Source organism: Triticum aestivum, chromosome 4A (assembly GCF_018294505.1).
Source record: "Triticum aestivum cultivar Chinese Spring chromosome 4A, IWGSC CS RefSeq v2.1, whole genome shotgun sequence".
NCBI classification, from domain to species: domain Eukaryota; kingdom Viridiplantae; phylum Streptophyta; class Magnoliopsida; order Poales; family Poaceae; genus Triticum; species Triticum aestivum.
Window position 1 is genome coordinate 636,785,672 of NC_057803.1, and position 21,932 is coordinate 636,807,603.

General features: G+C 42.5%; 1 long non-coding RNA gene across 1 annotated transcript; it reads left to right on the forward strand.

Annotated features, from left to right (window-relative positions):
• The first annotated feature begins 18,365 nt into the window (after positions 1-18,365).
• LOC123082807 (uncharacterized) lies at positions 18,366-21,579 on the forward strand. Its single transcript, XR_006439126.1, has 5 exons — positions 18,366-18,572; positions 18,643-18,728; positions 19,037-19,160; positions 20,797-21,030; positions 21,155-21,579. It is a non-coding gene; the product is annotated as an uncharacterized lncRNA (long non-coding RNA).
• The last annotated feature ends 353 nt before the right edge of the window (positions 21,580-21,932 follow it).

The window sequence follows — 21,932 nt, forward strand, 5'->3', positions numbered from 1 at the left end:
TGCTTCTTGTTGGGAAAGTTAGTATGCAAAAGTTATGCCCATCTTCTTAAATTCGGATGTAACTTTTCGAGTAGATGATTTTTCATATAAAAAACTTTTTCATCCGAGTTAGTATGCAAAAGTTATGCCCATTTTTACAAATTTCAGAGAGATTTTGCAAATAAAGTCAAAATTCACATTTGCAAATTTTCCCAACAACTAGACCACATATCACATGGGAAACTTATTTTCTTTTATTTTTTTGACATTTCCATCATTTTCTTTTATTTTTTTAATCTGAAAAGGCGATCCACGGGGGGGGGGGGGGGTAGAGTTTGAAAATGGGACCTTTAGTACCGGTTCGTGGCACGAACCGGGACTAAAGGTCTCAACCCCATTAGTCCCGGTTCGTGCCTCAAACCGGGACTAAAGGTCTAATCTTTAGTCCCGGTTTGAGGCACGAACCGGGACCAATGGTTGTGGGCCAGAAGCAAGGCCCATTGGTCCCGGTTCATCCCACCAACCGGGACCAAAAGGTCCAGATGAACCGGGACCAATGGCCCACGTGGCCCGGCCGGCCCCCTGGGCTCACGAACCAGGACCAATGCCCCCATTGGTCCCGGTTCTGGACTGAAACGGGACTAATGGGCTGACCCGGCCTGGACCAAAGCCCTGTTTTCTACTAGTGAGTCCAATCTTGTGTTTATTCCTCCATGTCGGCAAAGAGTCAGTAGTCAATCTCCAAGCAAAATTGCGCACAGTGGGGGGTACATCACATCTCCATATATATTGCCAGCATTTTCTACTACCATCTGGCGATGTGCTAGACGCCTCTGCAGTATTTCTGTGAGCTACTTCCAAAGCCAGCATATATGTTGATTTGACCGTGAAGACGCCGAGCTTCCCCGGCCCCCATGCAATCACATCCTCACCTAATCTTGGAGATTCCCGTATCTTTAAGATTTCTTCCACATCAGCTGATAAGAAGTACTGCTGAAGAAGTACCAAGTTCCAAGAACCATTATCATTTAGCAAGTCGGACACAAAATGAATGCGACATCTTCCCTGCAGCGACATGGGTTTGTATGAAAAGGGCCTTGGAATCCAGTTATCTGTCCCCTTTGTTGGTAGTCAGAGTCACTAGGACAACTAACTGTGTTAGCATCTAGAGTTGTAACAAGCCACAGTCCGCCTATCTTGGTTGCGCAGCGATGATGCTACCATCTCTTACTACAAAGTACATGCCTTGCACCGGAAACATCGCAACCATATGACATCTATCCGAGTGGGCGACCACGTGGTGACCGGGCATCAGGCCATGGCTGAGGCTGCCTACAACCACTTCTCCGATGTGCTCAGAAGTGCCACGGAGCATGACATCACGCTTGATCTCCGCGTTTTGCGTGTTCAACACAATGCTACTCCGTGCGGTGGACCTAGGCCTTCTTCGACGCCTTACCACTCGGCACGCGGCCTCGAGTATATCTCTATACGCAGACGATGTTGTCATCTTTTGTCACCCGGACAGCCATGACATTACCACCGTGTGAACCATCCTGCACATATTCGGGCTTCATACAAACTTCGCCAAGTGTTCTGCCACCCCGATCCGGTGCGATGATGACAACAACATGATGATCACATCTGAGATGCAGTTCCCCATCACATACCTCGGGTTGCCTCTTTCTGTCTACAAGGCCTCCACGACTAGCTTGCTCCCGATCATCGACAAGCTCGGCCAAAAGCTCTCCACTTGGCATGCTTCCATGATGTCCAACGGGCAACGGCGACCGCCTTGCTCTCATGCATCACGTACTTAGTCCTAACCCGACATACTTCCTCACCGCCTTTGCTCTCAACCAATCCATCCTCAAGAAATTCAACCGCATCATCTGCGGATTCCTTTGGGCGGGAGGCACCGAAGGCAATGGGGGTCAGTGTCGTGTTAACTGACAGCAAGTTTGCCGGCCAATCTCTCTTGGCGGTCTTAGCATCAGGGACATTCAAAGGACCGGCATCACCCTCCGTGCGTGGTTGCTTTGGTTACAGTGCACCGACCCCTTGCAACCCTGGAGCCACTTACACATACCTCACGACCCAGACGTGACTGCCATCTTCAGCGTGTCTACGACCTGGGATCTTGGGTCCGGCGTCACCTGCAGATTCTGGTCCGACCACTTGATAGAGGGTAGATCCGTGGCTGAGATCCCCCCAGTCCTCGCCTCGTCCCTCAACGCCGATGCAAGACTCGCACCGTTCGCGAGGGCCTCCACCTTAGAGCCTGGGTGCAAGAGATTCATGGAGCACTCGGACCGACGGCCATGTTGCAATATGTTGATCTTCAGCGTCGTGTGCGCCACATTGACCAGATGGGTCGGATACACTCAAATGGCGCTGGACCGCCTCCGCTATGAAATGTCTATGATGGGAGAATTTAAATTCTTCTTAGGTCTTCAAATTCTTCAACAGCGCAATGGCATCTTCATATTTCAGGAGAAATACCTCAAGGATGTATTGTGGAAATTCGGCATGAAAGATTGCAAAGGCGTCAAAATCCCTATGCCCACAAATGGCCATCTATGCACTGATGAAAATGGTATTGACTTTGATCAAAAGGTATACCGCTCCATGATTGGTTCTTTATTGTATTTATGTGCATCTAGGCCAGATATTATGCTTAGTGTTTGCATGTGTGCCCGATTTCAACCTACACTGAAGGAATCACACGATAAGGCTGTGAAGCATATTCTTTGTTATCTAGCTCACACACACCAACACTTGGATATGGTATCCCAAGGGCTCGGCTTTTGATCTCATTGGGTACTCACTCTGACTATGCTGGTGATCCTGTGGACCGCAAGTCAACATCAGGCACATGCCATTTCCTCAGACGATCCTTGGTCTGTTGGTCCTCGAAGAAACAGAACTACGTATCCTAACACTTGTGCAAAGTTGATGACTTAGACGTGCAACACACGAAGAAACGTTTTTCTTCATTCAATGAAGATTAACACTCTAAGTGTGAAGAAATTAACGAAGAATTTGATTCTCAGAGCCCTTCAACAATTGTACATGGTGTTTGAAATCATCATTCTTATACGGTGGATCACGCCACCACCAAAAGTTGAAAATCTTGAATTTGAGTTTTTACTCATTTTTGAATTTCCTCAGTTGTTCAAATTCTTCAACTTTTCAATGTCTTCACTCTTTCCGTTGTTGTTCTTCATTGGCTATATATATATATATAGGGTGGGTCTATTATGATAACACCCTTCAAGACCCTTATTCTGCTAACACCCAGCTTATTCTGCTAACACTACCTACCTCACCGTAGCTACAGACTAACCCAAAAAAACAACTGGACCGAACTGCTCGCGCAAAGGGAAAACCCAACCGACCTTATCTTCTCATACCCACTCCCCCCAATTCCCTCTCTATCTCTCCCGCAACCTCCCTTGCACGGACGCCGCCTAACCACCACCTCCCATGTGCCGCCGCGCTGCGACCTCCTCTGCGCCGCCGCGCCGCGACCTCCTCTGTGCGGCCGAGTCCGCTCCCCGGCGACTCCCGATCCGCAGCTCCCCCCATCGCCCCTGCCTTCCTCTGCGCGCCGCCGCTCCAGGTCGCGGCCACTGCGTTCCACCAACAGCAGCACATCAGTACGGCGGTAGTGCGGCCCCGCTTCCATTCCTCCATGGCCGACCCCCTACCTCCCACCTTCTCCCTCCCTCCCCGATCGACAACCTCCATCACCGCCCCGGTCATGTTGCCCCTCCCGACCCCGCGCCGCCGGATCCGGGCAACCACGCCGGCGTGCCCTTCCACGAGCTTTCCCGTCGTGACCCTACCACGAGCTGCTCCAGCCCGACCCTGCTTCTTCAACAACGGCACGGTGGCAACTCTCCTTAGTTCTCTCCTGCACCGGGTTCGCGAGCTCCGTTCACGGGCTCGCCGGATCTCGTGATTGGGGCGCTGGCGACGTGCTCTCCTACTCCACCGCGCCCCTCCTCTACTTCAGCTCATGTGCCTGTGCCTCTCGTGGACTCATCGGCGCACAGGCCGCGCTGGATCCATGCTAGTTCGAGGCCCCGACGGCCTCCTCTTCCTGCTAAGCCGCCGAGATCCGTCGGGGTATCAAGTTGTTTTGTCGGCCCAATACTCCTTCTACCTTCCCTTGCCGGCGGTCGTGCAACTTCGGTGAACACCGCTACTCGCGCGCGGATGACGACGGCTTAGTGGCACTGCAGTTCGCTTTGCAGGGGATCCGTTGATGCGGCCGTGGAGTTCGGCCCACAGGTGCATGAAGTTATCTTGCCCCCCTCCCATAGTTTACCCTTCCGCATGAGCCCCATGCTGTAGTCCATTGGGAAGAAGCTCGTGGTGCGGATGCTCAGTGACAGTGCTGGTGCGTTTCAGATTTTGTTTTTCTGCAATTTGTAGGCGACGCTGGAGCCTTGCAGTCCATTGGCTCGGGGGAGAGCAGTGGAGAGGACACACGTGCGTGTAGTTCCCTGTCCATTGAAAATGTAGAAGCCCATCTTGCTGCAGTGTATGTGAGCATATGGCCTGCAAGTGCTGCTCTTTTCCCAGATTGAAAACATTGCGGTGTGGTTGGCTGGCCATCGACGTGCACTTCGCTTTGGGGGGCAGTACGTTCTTTGTGGATGTGCACTTCGTTTGGCCCGAGCGGCATGAAGCTCCATTTGCGCGCATGTGTGGCTCGGCTAACTAGTTTGTGCAGTTCGCATGATACCTTTATTATGTGATGCCTCCCTAGTTGCTGGAGTTCACTTCTTTGTATTTATTGAAACATCATGTAGTGCACTGTGAAACTCTCTGTTGTTCACTTGTAAAAACAAATAGCGGTTCCCTTTGTAAAAAAAGTGCAGCCCCTTAGTGGTTCACCTTGTAGAAAATGAGAAAGAAATCCCCATGGGAGGTTCACTTCTTTTTCCAATGCATTTTGTTTTGTTTGTGGGATGATTGAAAAAAGAAGTTCACTCCACTTGTTTAGTAGCTCATACCCCTTTGTATGAAATGCAATTTGTTTCGTGTGTCTCAAAATCAGTCGACTACATCAACACGTGCAGTGCGTTTGGTTTTTGGATGTGGTTCATTTTTTAGAGTGATGTTGTTCACTTGTGCCGAACATGAAAGCACAAAAAAAATTAGCAAAACAATAAAAATAGTAATGCGGTTCACTATGATATATGATGTGGTTCGCTTGCTCGCGTCTCTGCGGTCCACTCTTGTTCATAAAAAAATTGAAAAAAACCATCAAAAACTCGTCCGAGAAAAATTTACATCCGACAAAGGAAACCATGAAGTTCACTTGCCTGTCTGATGCAGTGCGGTTTCATCCGATGCAGTGCGGTTTTCTGTCGAATGACGTTCACTCACCGATTTGGGTGTCGCAAAAAACAGTGTCCGCATATTCGTAATTTTAAAATTTCTTTTAAACCGTAAGGAATTAGAGAGAGTGTTCTACATGAAAAAGTTGCGTCTCGTCGATATCTTTCCAATGCCATATCATTTGAATCATTTTGACAAGCAGTTTGTAAAAGTTTGGCAAAAAACGACTGCTGCCACTCATCGTCCGCCGCACCATTTTAAAAATTAACTTAAAACCGTAGGGAATCTCGAAACCATTTCTACATATGAAAGTTGCGCCTTGTCCATAGCTTTCCAACGATGTATTACACGCCTCAGTTCGATAAACGGTTCAAAAACTAGAGTGAAAACAGTATCGAACATTGCAAAAAATTTCAAAAACGTAATTTCGCGATTTAGTAAATTTGAAACTGCTCAAAACCGAAACGAATTAGAGAAAATAATAGGTATGGAAAAGATGTGCCTCAACGATATCTTTCCAACGGCGTATCATTTGCTTTATTCCGATGAGCGGTTTTGAAAAAATCATGAAAATACGCTCGCTGCCACTCGTCATCTGCAGCACCGTTTTTGAAACTGCTCTTAAACCGCGAGGATCTTGAAAAGTGTTCAACATGGCAAAGTTGCGCCTAATCCATAGCTTCTCCAGGTATATTACACGCATCATTCTGATAAATGGTTAAAAAATTAGAGCGAAAAAACTACTAAAAATACTGCAGCACACTTGGTTCAAACAATGACGTGCACTTGCGTTGAGCGTGCACTTCGGAAGTGTTATCAGAATAACTATTCTGCTAATATTAGCATAATAGACAGACTGTATATATATATACATCTGGTTACCCTATGATGAATTCAAGCGGTTGAACTGATGCTTTCTGTTCCTGTTAAAAATCGTCTTTTTTAGTTCAAAAGTTTTTACAATTTTTTTATCAAAATAGGGCGTGTAATATATCATTGGAAAGCTCTTGACATCCACATTACAATATTATAATTTTTTTTTGCAAAAAAATTAAGATTTACGAGCAGTTTTGAAAAAACCGTTTTTTTTTCAAACTGAAAATGCGAATCGTATTTTGGACTTAATTTTCAAACGGTTTGTTGGAATTGAGCAAATGAGATGGCATTGGAAAGCTTGTGAAAATCCGCATCTTCTATATTTCTACTATTTTTTCAAATTCTATACGATTTAAAAGTAATTTGAAAAAGAGTGAAATTCTGGGTGAAATGTTTTTTCACTATTTTTTTGCAAATGGTTTGTAGGATTGATACAAATGATATGGTGTTGGAAAGCTATGGAAAATGTGCAAATTTTGCGTATAGAAAGTTTTTTCTAATCCTTACGGTTTAAATACGAATTCAAATACGGTTAAAATTGATTTTGAACGTGTTTTTTAAAAAGTTTGTCGAAATGGGGAAAATAATATACCGTTGGATAGCTATCGAAAATGCAAAACTTAGTCATGTTGGACGTTTTCTCTACTTCGCAACCGTTTAAGAGTAATCTTGAATACGGCATGACGGATCCTGCTATTTTCTCGTCTGAAAAACAGATTAGTCGTACTGATATATGTGTATGTTTGTACTGAGCTATTTTTTGTAGAGTAATTTTAAATGGTGCCGAAAAAATGTACTTATACTGATGCTTGCATGGTTTTGTACTAAACGTGTTTTCACTAACTAGACTTTGCTCTGTTTTTTCGTGAGAACCATCATGCTGTTTTTTTGTGAGAAAAAATAGAGTACTTGTACTGATCTTCGTGTGTGTTTGTACTAATGTATTCTTCAAAGAGTAATTTTGAAAGGTTACGAAAAAAGAGTACTTGAACTGATGTCCGTATGGGGTTGTACTGAGCGTTTTTTCACAGACTAGGCTTTACTCTATTTTTTTACTGAAAATTGTTTCATCAATTGTTCGCAAATGATAGTACGAACTAAGATATGTGTTGGTTTGTACTGAGCATTTGTTTCATCATTTGTTCGCAATTGATAGTACGAACGGAGCTTTGTTCATTTTTATACTGAGCATTCTTGTCAGTGCCAGGATCTCCGGATTTATGTTGTTTTGTTCTGCGAACTTCCTCAAAATTTTATTGGTAAATCACACCGTTTTTTTTCTTTTGCTAAATTTTTGTCCTCTGAACTTGTGACCTATGGAGTTTGTACTGATATGAATCGTTTTGCCGAACCGCCACAATTTTTTGTGTATTGAATCACTATATAACTTAGAACCAAATTGTTTTTCTTAACATATATTTGAATTGTTTCTATATGTACATTGAATTGGGGAAGAGTAGCAATAGTTATACATACTTTATGGATAGTAATACATGAATTTCTTGGTAAACTGAAGAATATACTCTGGACCGTAATACATGTCCTCTCGAGTTTGTACTGATGTGAATCCTTTTGAACTTGCTCTCGACGGTAATACATGACCTCTCGAGTTTGTACTGATGTGAATCCATTCGAACTTACGTGGCTTACATCATTGAACGGACTCTATTCTTCTCACTACCACCATTGTTTTGTCCATTTCTTTTTGGACTTGCATGGCTTACATCGTTGAACGGGCTTAGGTGGATATGTACTAATGAACTACTATGATTTGTAGCTCTCAGGAAATGTAATCCTTTCTTTCCCTGTTATTCTGAATACCAAACAGCAAAAAATCAGTTCTCATAAGCACGAAAAAATTATATATGTACCCCTAAATTTTGCAGCTATTTTGTCCTCTTTCATTTCGAAAAAAGCATACAAAAAGCAAAAGCACAAACTATACAAAAGGTTTTAGACACCAAACTAGTAGAGAATTAAAAATAGGCATCAGGCAGCAACTTGCTAAACATAGCACGAGTCATATACATATGCATTTCATCCCATTATACTTCTCCACCCGCATGGAAAGTGAGAGAACCTCCCTACATGCATATATAGGCATCAAACTCCCTCTGTACCTGAACTATATTTTTGTTTGATATATATTATGAACTCCTCTCGTCGATGTACATGAACCTGCTGTGCAGAGAGATGAAATGTAGTACATCAGTCTAGCTTCATTCAGCTAGAGAGAAACATGAAAAAATGTTCAGTTTTTTAGACGGCTTTCCTCTTTTTCTTTGTCCAATCTGCGCCACGACTGCCACCATCCTGCATGCAAGCTTAAAATTAATTGAAGCCACCAAACATGCACTTTCATGAGACTTTGCTACTATAAGTCAGCGAACATATCTTTTAGTATTAAACCAAAGGCACACTTATTACCCAGCACTCTTGTTCAGTTCAGAGCATCATCAATAAGATAAAGATACGAAAACATTAAGCCAATATAGAACAACTGGATTGATTTGATTCAAATTTTTACTTTCAATGCATTGTAGGCAACAGCCGATCCAAGTCAGAACTGATGTGATTTATTCCATCGAACTGATATGAAAGTTTATCTATACTGTTCTGTTTTTTAACACACATGTTTTGAACTATTCCCGCTTTTTTCATTATGAATTGATGACATAACACATGTTGAACTGTTACACAAGAGCAAATTCAGAAATACATAACAATGGTGTACTCAAAATATGTGCATTTTAAGGAACAAAACTTTCTGAACCTTCTATACGAAAAACTTCAACTATCAGTCCAAAGAGATTTGAAGTTAAACAATCATTTCCCTTACTGAGTGTTAAGGAAAACGAAACCAGAGATGACCTCGCCGGCAGTAGGAGTAGCGATGGCTGCCAAGGCGACGCGTTGGTACATGTACTAAACATCTGCTCAAACCTGTTGTAACATCTACTTCAAGCTTTTTCTAAATCATTGTTGGGAGTAGAGGGTTTTAAAAGAAAATACAGAGTGCCAAAGAAAGAAAGGAACAACCTATTTATCTAAAGGACTGTGATATTTGGCACACGTGTGCCATATAAGGAAAACTGCCACACCTCTATTTCTTTCATTTTAAAGTACCATACGATCCCTCGTTCTTTGACCCCGCCTCTTCCCAAATTACCCCGCAGGCTCGCCTGAGAAACCCGCTTCTCCCGCACATCTCGGGAGCTTACCCCCGAGAAAACTGCCACTTCTTCACGTCTACCACATGATCTCTCCTCAGGACAAAGTTACCATGATATTCATATGAAAGTTATTAGGCCTGTGTTGCATAGCTTACCGTACTATTTACATGGAACGTATCAGGTACTATGCTTCAACAACTAGACCCTTTCAAAGTTACCACTATGTTTTGTACACAAGTTATAAGGTCTTCGATGTGCAAAATACCGTGGTACTTACACATAAGTTATCAGGGTATATGTACATCAACCTCCCCCCGGTCAAAGTTACCATGGGGGATTGTACATGAGTTACCAGGTCTACGGTTCGTATATTATCATGGTACTTGCACCTAAAAACCTGGGTGTGTTTCGGTAGCTTTTCTCATAGGTCAAAAATTACCATGATGTTTTTGCGTAACTTAACATGCCTATAGCACGTGTGCCCCTCGTGACACTAAACATTATGTGACTTTCTCGTGGCACGCCATGTGTTGTGTTCATCCAAGAGGCCCACGCGCGAGGCAAGTGTATTTTTTTAACAACTTATATATTTTCCTTTGGTAAAAAAGTTATCATCATGTTTATATTGCAAGTTATCGGTTATGCGGTGCTTATATTATCATGTTATTTACACAAAAATTATTGGGGATGTTTTGAACAACTTTTTCCCGAGGTAAAAAGTTATCATGGTGATTCTAGGTAACCTATCAAGCCCGTAGTGCTTAAAATATCATGCTATTTACATAAAATTTATCAAGGATATGTTTCAGCAACAAATTCCACCCCCCCATGGGTCAAAAATTTATCATGGTGTTTAGTTATCGCAGTGCATATGTTTTCATACTATTTACACATAAAAATGCCAGGGGAGGGAGGTATACTACCGTGCTATTTACACAGAAGTTACCGGAGTATCTTAAAAAAATTCCCTACGGTCAAAGTTACCATGGTGCTTCTACCTCCGTTATTAGATGTGCGCTGCGTATATTACCATCTATTTACACATAAACTATCAGGTATCTTTTCACATTTGTTGTCCCCAATGGTTAAAGTTACCACGATGTTTGTATCTAAATTATCAGGTCTATGGCGTGAATGTTATCGTACTATTTACAGAAATTACCGGAGGGCGGGTTCAACAAATTTATTCACAATGATCAAAGTTACCACGATGCTTGAAACAAAAAGTTGCTAAAGTATTAAAGGCAAAAACATGTCAAAAACAGTATTACCCTTAGAATGTTCAACAATGAGTATCATAGGTGAGGTGGTTAGCTCCCTTTGTTAATTACCTGCAGACCAGAGATCAAATCCTAGTCTAAGCATTATTTTTGCTCAAAATTGAGAAGGCATGTGGGGCCATAAATGACGATTACGAAAATTAGGAAGGCACAAGCGGGAGAGAATTGATGACATTGGATGCGTGTGGCAGTTTCGCAATCTGCCACACGGTTGCCATATACATATTTCGTTATCTAAATAGTGTGTGGAATTGTTTATATGGATGAACAAAACATTACTTGAAGTAGAGGTTCTGCCAAAAGAAAGAAAGAGCATCTTGCAGGTTCAAGTTTGAGTAGTTGAGCCAGACAATTTATCGTAGGTGTTGTATGTAATAATAATTTAATTATTTTCATAGGAGTACGACTCATAGTATCGGCATGGAGGTCGTGAACAAAAGCAGAAGTATCCTTAATTTTTTATTAGTGACTGTAATTTTCCTTATAAAGAACATACTACTCTCGTGTAAACCCATCCCTCTACATATGTACTGTCAGTTTTTTGCAAATCGAACAAATTGCGTATGTAGCAAGTGCTAGTATCTTGAAATGCAGTTATGCGTATGCCCCTAAGAGTAGGTGAATAGAAAACTCGAACAAAAAATAGCTTTCTCCTAATAGTAATCGTGCTAGAACTCATTCAAAGCTGAAGTGAACTATAATTATAACCAGCCTTTGTCAATAGAAGTCCTACTAATCACAAATTCCTCTAATTTCCTCCAGACTCAAGATCAAGATGGTGGACAGTGCACGGATATTACAAAATTAACAATTCACAATACGAATTAAGTATCACAAATTGCAAGGCACAAGTTTTGAGCACATACAATCTTTCATTGGTAGGCAGCACTACAACTTTGGAGGTCAACACATTAGGCAAACTCTTTGGAATTAAGATAGTGAAAAGTAAATGTATGCGAAAGCAAGCTTCCATTCGGTAAACCATCAAGCCCAGATTGCTGCACTCCGAATTTCCTTTAGACTCATACGCTACCTTCAGATCAGCAAGCTTTATGTTCAGCAAGTGTGTAACAAAACAAGAATTGAACTGGAATAGAATTTGAAATTTGAACTGAAATACAATACGAAAACTAAACTGAGTGTACTTTCAGATTTTCACATGGGCATTAGTGCATGAAGCAGCAATGAAATTGAACTGAAACAAATTTCAGTTCAGCAAACTTATATGAAGTTATATGAAGCATGCTTGAATGCGTTGACCCGAAGCATGCTTGTAGGAGAGTAGTGGCACTGGAAGGGAGCCTTTTGCTGAACTTATATGAAGTTATATGAACTTGTCTAACTTATATGGAACTTATATGAAGCCTTTTGCTGAACTTATATGAAGTTGACCAGACAAGATGATACCGGGGCGCATCAGAATATAGGAGAGTGGTGATGCAAGTCAGTCACCGGCTGGATAATGAAGCGGGTGGTATGCGGCATGGAGACAACCAGAAAATGGGACATCCAGGGGTAGGGAGCGTCGTCGCTGAAGATCAGAGAGTGTGGAGCGCAGGCGTGCGGTGTCCCCCGGCCGGCAACGGAGACGAAGGAGATCGGGGATAGTGCACTTTTTTCGTCAGCCTGCAAGATGCTCAAGGACCAGGACAACATGTAGTTTCAGAATTACAGATTGTGGTCAGCTATAGGATGTTTCTGGGACCATGTTTTAGCTACGAGAGAGCAACAACATCACATCATGAGAGAGAGGATGCAGCATCAAAAATTCAGGAGAAAGATCAGAGCAGAGCAGAAGTAAATATGTTTTGAGGAGATGAACTGACCAGGATTTAAATGAACTCTCACTAGCAGTAATTTTTGTACTTCGCATGTAGTACTACATGGACTTGCTGTAAAATACATGGACCATGTAGTAATTTTGAAGTTAATTATATGATCATCTCAGGGAGCTCAAGTTGTACTGAAAGCTCAAGTTGGACTGAAACTCACTCGATAACTAAAACTCCTAGGGCGAGGGGTGGGATCCAGGGTGCTGCTAGCAATGAATGGCCTGGGGTGGTGGCGTTGAACGGCCTGGAGTGGTGGCTGTGAACAGCCAGGGTGCTCCGGCGGCAGAGCCCCACCGGAGATGGTGATGCAAGCAGGAGGTCGGGAAGCAGTGGTGCCGGTGGTCGGGGTTGTCCAATGCACACGGCACACCAGTACAGGAAGTTGATTCATCACCCATCCACAGTTTTTTTCCTTTTGGGAATCCATTGAACTGAAAAAAGCTACATGTGAGCTGAAAGTATGAAAATAACACATCTTTGAAAGAATAAAGAACTAGCTTTAACTTATCTATGAAAGAATACACCTCCGAGGAACTAGCTTTGAACATATCTCTGAAAGAATAGAGAGCATGCAAAGTTCAAGGAAAGAATAAGCAAAATGGCACACTAGTACGCAGTAGTACGAGTCCAGTCATGTACGTGCTAGTATTAGATTTGAATAGTAGCTAGAATTGAAGTTCAGGTAACCATGGCACACACATCATACAGTTTTAGTCATGTATGCACACACACTGTAATAGTAGCTGCAATTAAAGTTCAAATAACCACGGCACCCATAACAGAACAAGAATCAGTCTAGCAGCTAGGCAAGCAAGCTTCATCAGCATGAATACACATCAGCGGCAAGCTAGAACACGCTAGTAGGCTGTAGAAGTCTCCTTGTAATTTTTCAAACAGAAGTGCTTTAGTTCAGTTCAGTAGTAAGGCATGGAAAAAGAAAAGCAATGGAATAAACTATAACCGAGCCAAATATGTAATTTCAACAACCTAGACCTCATTGCTTGACTTCAGTAGTAATACATGATCATCAGTTCAATATAAACAGACTGATGTTAACATCATCGTACATCCATTGCCGGTTCATCTGCGTGCATTATATATAATTAAGTGTGTCAAAAACCATTACAGAATAGCATGAATACAAAAGACCAAATTAATAGAAGTTCATCATCACATTAAAACCAAAGTACAGTAGTGATCAAATGTTGTTACTGAAAAAATAAATACATAAAGTTCATACATATATAGTTCTCATTGAACAACATATATATAGCTCTCTAGAGCATCTAATTAAACCATACATTGAAACAATGTAAAAACATTTCAATGCAACAACAAATGCGATCATAATCGCAACTAAGGTAACAATTGATCCAACGGCATAATGATGCCAAGCCTCGGTATGAATGGCATATTTTCTAATCTTTCTAATCTTCAAGCGCATTGCATCCATCTTGATCTTGTGATCATTGACGACATCCGCAACATGCAACTCCAATCCCATCTTCTCCTCCTTAATTCTTTTCAATTTTTTCTTCAGGTAATTGTTTTCTTCTTCAACTAAATTTAACCTCTCAACAATAGGGTCGGTTGGAATTTCCGGTTCACATACCTCCTTGATGAAAACATCTATGTCATGTTGGTCGGCATAATTTTCATACACACTAAATGAACAAAATAGTTATAAAATATAATATATACCACATCGGAATCATAGACAGGACGAGGGCCGACGGAGGCGGATACCAAAACCATCGCACTATATGATAACAAAAAATAATAAAAGTAATAAAATTATACAAGTATCTATCTAAATCATACAAGTAAGAACTTTTTTCTTTTAGAAGATAAGAACAAGAGGCTCACCACGGTGGTGCCAGCGACGAGATCGGCGCGGGCGATCGACAGCGGTGAGGACGGGGACGGGACAGGATGGACCGCCAAACCTAGACAAATCTTAAGGAAAATGGAGTTTGGACAAGGAGCTTCGAGAGGAGAAAGCTTAAGTATGTCTCGGACATTTCACCGAACACCTCATGTGCATAGGAGGTGAGCTAGAGCACCACAAAGCTCTCCCACGGCCGGCCAAAAAATAGAGCAATGCACTGCTCTGCTCGCGGGCAGGGGGATATATAGGCCTCTCTTTAGTCCCGATTTGTGGCTAGAACCGGGACTAAAGGACCCCATTTGGTCCCGATTCCAACCACCAACCGGGATTAAAGGTTGTGGGCCAGGAGCGAGGCCCATTTGTCCTGGTTCGTGTCTGGAAGCGTGACCAAAGGGGTCAGACGAATCGGGACCAATGGCCCCCGAGGCCCTGCTGACGCCCTGGCTTTATGAACCGAGATTGATGCACCCATTAGTCTCGGTTCATAGGGAAACCGGGATTAATGCCCTTTTCAGACCTGGACCAAAGCCCTATTTTCTACTAGTGTTGTAGGCCTCGCTCACATGAAGTAAGAACGGTCGGTGACGATGCCTCATAAATCCATGTGGTGCAATCATAGTTGGTGGTGCAGGGGAGGAAGTAACCTTCTTTGATGGGGATTCCATCGCACGCTTGTTCGTCATGTAGACGCGTCCTCTTAATTTCTGTTCAGCTTTACAGGCAAGACGAAACAAATGATCGATAGAATATAGTCTTCATGCATTATTATGTCTTGTATATCATGGTTTAAACCTTTCCAAAATCGATTCAGAAAATCTTCTTCGCATTCTTGTAAGCCAGAACGAAACAAAGCAATACACAAATTGTCATAATATTCTTCAACAATGATATTGTCTTGTTCTAAACGTTTTAATTTTCAAAGCAAATCACTGGCATGATATGAAGAACAAATCGGTCTCGCATAACAAGTTTTAAATCTTTCCAAGTAGAAGGCCTATTATCAATATTTTTCCTGCAATAATTTCTCCACCAAACTGAAGCAAAACCTAAAAACATCTTAGTGACAACATTTATTTTCTTATGCTTGGGAAGTTCATGGCTAGCAAATATTTCTTCTACCTCAATTTCCCAATCAATATATGAATCAGGGTCATATTTACCCTTAAAATTTGGCAAAGAGGTAACATGATGATGTGTGTTTCTACCATGATGTATATCATGTGACGATCGTCGTACCTTTTGTGGTGGGAAAGAGTGATCTTTATCAATATATGGCAAGTCATCTCCCACAATAGATGCACCCCAACTGTCAACCGCTCTAGAATCTGCCATGGTTAGTACCACACAAAAACAAAAATAATAAGTATAATGTTTCTATAGTACTACTTGGAGGTGGCAGAAAAATTCTCTCAACACTCTAGCAATTACCAAGCTCTTACCAGATCTTACCGTGCTGCAGTGGTTGTCGGCCTTTGGCGCCTTCAAAAGTTATCAAAGTTGGATATAGTGATTGCCAAATCACCGAACAAGGTACAATATAGAAAGTGGAGCTTGGTGAAGGTTTTCTCAACTCACAATATCGGTGGCACAATTTTGCTAAAAGTAATGCAAGATGAATAATTGCTCAAACTCCTAACTAGTGCTGATAGTCGACTAGTAAGAGATAAAATAATCTAAGCCCAGATACTGAATCAAGCGAGAGGGAACTGACGAAAATATAATAGCTCCAAGTAGCTAGATATAAGTGAGGTATGAACGTAGTGTATGGCAACCAAGAGCAGACAAAAAAATCCAACACTTATCACTTATATGAATAGAGCAGGCTGAACAGCAAAAGAGATTTTTCAAAAGATGCTAGCTGGCCAAAACTTTGCATCAAATTTTTTTATTCTTTTTTCTGAATTTTCCTTTTTCTTCAACTTTCAGGCCGGCCGCTAGTAGAAGTCACGGACACAAATATCTGACCAAACAGGTATGAAGGGGTGGCCGGGGCACATCTGGTGTAGCCCATTGGCGCTGTCCAGCGGTAAAAGATCTCATGCCATTGCTGAAATTCACGTCCCCCACCCAGGGCATTTTGGTCATTTTGCATCTATGCCCTTTTCCGATTCGCTGCATCCTCCCCCAATGAGTGCCTCCCTCATTTTTCTATCCCTCACATCTCTCTCGGGAGAGAGTCGCTGCCGCTAGTCATCCTCCCCGTCTGCCGCCGCTGCCGCCAACCATCCGCAGCCGCGCCACCATCCCCTCCCCGTTCCTCTCCCGTAGCTGAGCCAGCCATGGCCAGGAAGAAGTGCAAGTCCTCTTCCTTCCTCCCTCACCCCTGATCTGAATCCTCTCCCGGAACCCCAGCCAGCCGCACGCATCCCATATGGCGCCGCCCAGCTCGCAGCCCTCGGCCGCCGAGCCATCGCGAGGCTCCTCGCGCAAGCGCACGACCTCCTCAAAGGCTGCGCCCGAGGCCGACCTGGAGTTCACCGTCACCAAGGAAAGGTAAGGGGAGGGGAGGGGATGGAAGGGATCGAGCGACCAGGTGAGGAAGCGCCCAGATCCACAGGGCCATCGACACTTCGTCATCGACCTCATCCGCGACCGTCCTCGAGGTCGGCCATGGTGGTCCGGCCGGCAACAGCCATGGAAGGAGAGGCCCGAATCCCTGGCCCTCCAAGTACGCGCCTGCTGCAGGCCATCTCCGGCGAGCTCATCCACAGATCTCCAACTATGGTGCGTGCGCATGATACCTAAACCCCTTGTCTTGTCGGTTTCTTCATCTTCCCTCCTTGTGATTCCTTGGTTTGTTTTGTGCGCAGTTGCTCCGATCTGGAAGAGGTGGTGGAGCTTTTGTTGTTGCTGCTGTAGGTGGACGAGGCACCACCCTCTCTTTCTACTTCTGGACACAACCTGGTGGTGATTGCAAATTTCAGTGTTAAAAAATTCAGTTCAATTCAGTCATGTTCTTTTTCTTTTGTGGGGAAATTCAGTCACATTCAATGTTCAACTTTTAGAGTTAACAAACTGTTGTTATGACCACTATGGTTTAGATGTTCAGAAATTCAGACAAATGGTATGATGAAATGAGCCACCTTTTAACCCCCTACTAAACCTACCGTGAACGTGAGAGAGCCAATGCAGGGAGGTGTGGACATTTTACCATGTTCATAGGAAGAAATCAACATAAAATACACAGCTTGTAGATGATTCGTCAACCACCATCAAACACGACTTGTAACTTTCTGGACTAAACTGAACCGTGCAATTGACTCAAAATAAAACTAAACCGTGCAATTGACTCAAAAATAAATAGTAAATATACTTTGGTTGTGTCTGCAGAATTGCATTATGGAAAGATGTGTGTGAGGTTACCCCATCGCCACTGGTTCCAACTTTGTCCATCATGTCGCTCTGATGAGAAGACCTTGTCCATGTTTCATTAATAGGGCAGAGTGCTGCTGAAGTATCTATGTTGAACAATTATAACAGTACCAAGTAAGTTTGCTCCAATTGCATTTGATGCAGAAGGCACAACACCGCCATCATGCGTCAGGTTCAGTAGAAGGCACGACACCGCCACGCTCTCCTCCACTACAATGCCATGCACCCGGTAATTAAACATGCTTTCTCTTCATTCAAGTAGTAAGAGCATCTCCAGCCCCCCCCCCCCCCCCCCGAGTGCCACCCCCAGGCGCCTTTTCTTCTGCCGGTGAGCTAAAAATGGCAAAAAAAGGCCCAGCCATGCCCCCCAAGATCTCAAAGAGGTGCCGGCGAACCCAGGCCACACCCAACGCGCTGGGGGGCTGTTGGGGGCGCCAGCGGAAGCAACAGCCAATCATATTCCTCCATGTATCATTTTTTCTGGTCCACTCATTCACTTTTTGCCTGGCGACTGTCCTGGGGGCACCAACGGCTGGGAAACCGTCCTTGTGTTTCATTCGGCGAAGGTGTTTTGCCCCCCAGGACGTGCTATATTTGGCCCGACGATTGTCCTGGGGGCTCCAACGGTTGGAGATGCTCTAATTCATTGTATTTGCATGTTTCCAGCAGCCATGTATCAAAAAAAGCTTCAGCTTTGGGTTGTTGATTTAGCAGCATCAATCATTAATTGTTCTGCTATATATGTTCTTAACCATGACAACCTGATTAGGCTCTTAGTTTATTATGGTCTTTGTTCTGGGTGGATCTCTGACTATTCTGGGTGGGCATGAATCTCTTCTTTGTTTCTTCATCTCCTCTTATTCTGATTCCTGCATTTGTTTTATGTGAAGGTTGCTCCGCTGAGGACAAGCTGCTTCTGCAGGTGGACGGGCCCTCAAGGCTGCTCTGCCTATTCCTCCTGCTACCCCCACACGTGGTGAGCCCCATCCGTTCTCGAGCTACCCCTGCAAATCTGATGTGATGTGCACAAAATACTTGCAATTGTTCTCGACACAGGAGCATGTCATGTATTGTTCTATTTGAATGTGCAATTTCATTGCTTCTGTGATGTTTGATGCTTGCTTCACAAGAGGGAAATCATGGATATAAACTGTGCTTCCTTTCAAGTTGAATAGTAATGATCACCATTTGGTTCCATTTTCTCCTCTGCATCCAGTGTTCACTCTCTCATAGATGTCCATATATACATAGTTCTGATCTCCTTTTTTCTGCGGCTCCATACAGCAAACACAAAGCCGTCGATGCATTGAGGGCTCAATGTCGTCTCCGCCGGCTGAGCGGCAAGCCGGGGTTGGGCCTGCACACCGTCTATCAGCACCCTCCCGTGTCTCCATTCACGGATCTGCAGGTCAACCCCTCTTCTCCTCCTATCCACGCATCTTCTTTTCCAGAGCTAGGTGTATGGTTGCATGGCAATTTGTGTTTAGGGGCTCACCATGTTCTGCTTGCCCTGGTTGGCCAATGAGGCTTTCCTTTTCTTGTAAAGGCCAAATGTACAATTCTCTATGCTTTATATTTTTGTAGTTCCTTTGTTTCCATGCTAGTTTTTTGATGGGGTGTAAATATATGCTTTTTTGTTCCTTGTCTGGATTCAGGTAGGGCCTAACATTATTGTTCCTTTGTGCATGGAAATGTTGGTGGTTTTGTTCCTTTGTGTATGGAAGGGGGCCTTGATTAGAATTTTTAACGTTTGAGTTGTAATTAGTGTTTTTGTTACACATGAAAACATATGGTTGTTTGTCCAATCACATATGAAAAAGAGATGATTGTTTGTCCAACAATTTTCTTTCTCTGTGATAGTTTTACTAGAAATAAAGCATAGTCACTATTACATCCTATTTTATATCTTGTTGTGTCGTGATATCTATATAGACTCTGTCTACGTCCTTTTGACATTCCAAGTTTTGTTTTTCTATGGCTCAATTAGTTACCCCGTATCAAGAGAAATTTAACTGGTATTTGCGGTAGAGTTAGCTGAATTCATGAAGCAATGATTTAGTTATTATTAAAGCTGAAACACAACATGTTTTGACAAATGCGTTCTAAGTAAAGCCTCCAACTAACATAACCAAAAACATATTCTTTAGGTTTATCATCTATTGAAGTATTATGTAGAATTTTAAATCATACGAGGCAAAGCAAATGAGCTCTATGCACTTTCCATGTAGCACAAAACAAAAATAATCATGTATATTTTGGATGCACCTAGATATACTCATCAGCAAGGCTGAGGTTATAGGGCAGGGCACTCACCCACATTGTCGACATCTCCGTCACTATGATCACCCACATGATGGACAATTCCCTTCTTTCTTTTCTCTGTGGCTATTGACACTTAATGCTATTACTGTGTGCATATATGTACTGTGATCCATTCTCATTCTTCATATCTTGAGAAACTATCTCAAGATACTCGCATTTGTGTTTTGAAGAAAGCCTATTCTATGATTAATATATCAAGTATGGATGGCGCGATATCACCTCTCTTTATGATGATGTTCTTACAGAATATAGGTTTTATGGTAACACGTCTTAGCCAACACCTATACTGATGCTCAGACCAGATGATTATAGGCTCTCCTTGCTATTTTTCTTGAGGTGTGTACATCTATCTAGACAATTTAATTAAAATATATATTCCATACAAACCATCAATACATGTTAGTTGACTTTGAAACTAATCAGTAAAAAGGTTGTCCCTTTCGCATTTTATGGACATAAAGATTTGGTGTTGACTGTCGATCTTTAGTTAACACATGACCTTACAACCGTAGGGAGTGGGAAAAAACTTATATGTTTGGCACATTTGAAGAACATATCATAGTAACGAAGTTTTGGTAAACAATGTCCTAGATCTCAACCATATAGAAATACTAAATATATGTTTATTTGTATATGGATTAATTATACAGACTTATAAAACCTTGTGCAGGGCACATAAAAGAAATTTGAAATAACTATTATTTCAATATTTGCTTTTTCAGTTGAGCATAATAGTTTATAGCCTGATAGGCTTGGACATAATTGTCTACATGTACTGCTCAGTAGGCGACATCCTTTGGGAAATTGAGGATGTCCTCGTGCATTTTCTAAATACAATTGGGGCATATCTGAGGAATGAAGGGAGGAATAAACTCGTGGGAGAGTTCGGTGCAGAGGAAGAAGAACAAGATATTATTTATTTCTTGTGTACAGTCAAGCTTGTGCATTGTCCCACTGTAAGTTATTTCAACAATAGTAGTAACTGTTATCTCTGGCCATCTGTTGCGACATTTTCTTTAACCACCAATGCATATTTATTTTCTTGTTAATAACTCTCATAATTGCCTGCTACTGTTTCAGTTCTGGGGCCAGGCAACCTTGAATCCAACGTCCACCTGCAGGCTACATCTCAGGTAGGATAAAAAGATTGCAGTGAACTTGATGGGTATATCATTATTGTTGCCTCCTAATTTGTGTGATGAGCAAATGTGTAGATTGTGTGTAAATCCGAGATGCCTAAAACGGTTGGGAACTGAACTTGTTACCTCGGTTCACTTTAATGGCATGTTAAACTCGATGCACTTTCTGGACTGTGACATTTTTCCTGAAATTTTGGAAGTGACTGCTAATGTAGTCTAAATAGAGTGACTGAGTAGTTACTTTCTCACAAGAGTTGACTTCCCGTTATTGGAGTACTTGCTAAGATGGATTGGTGGTTTTTATGTTAGATGAAAAATATTACATCAATCTTTACGGCTTTTTATGGGCAAGTGATTCCGACTCCATAATAAGGAATAATATAGCCCTAGTGCTGTGATAATGTTAAAACATTTACCTCTTTTATCGGTTCATGTTATGTATTTGCTGCGAAAAAATGGTCTTATATCAAATAATAGCCTAGAGCTTTTGGAGTGTTATTACTTGTATTTGTTGCTTGGATGTATAAACCTTCAACAGACTGTCAATTTTGCTTTTATATAATCTGTTTGTTTAAGTCTGCTGCATATTGGTCAAAAGCTCATGCTAATTGATGATGTTAGGTGATGATCTTGTATCTAACAGTGATTTCTGAATGCATGCTAAAGAAAACTCATGAACATCATGGCGCCTTGTTGATGGGGTGATCAATAGCTACTAT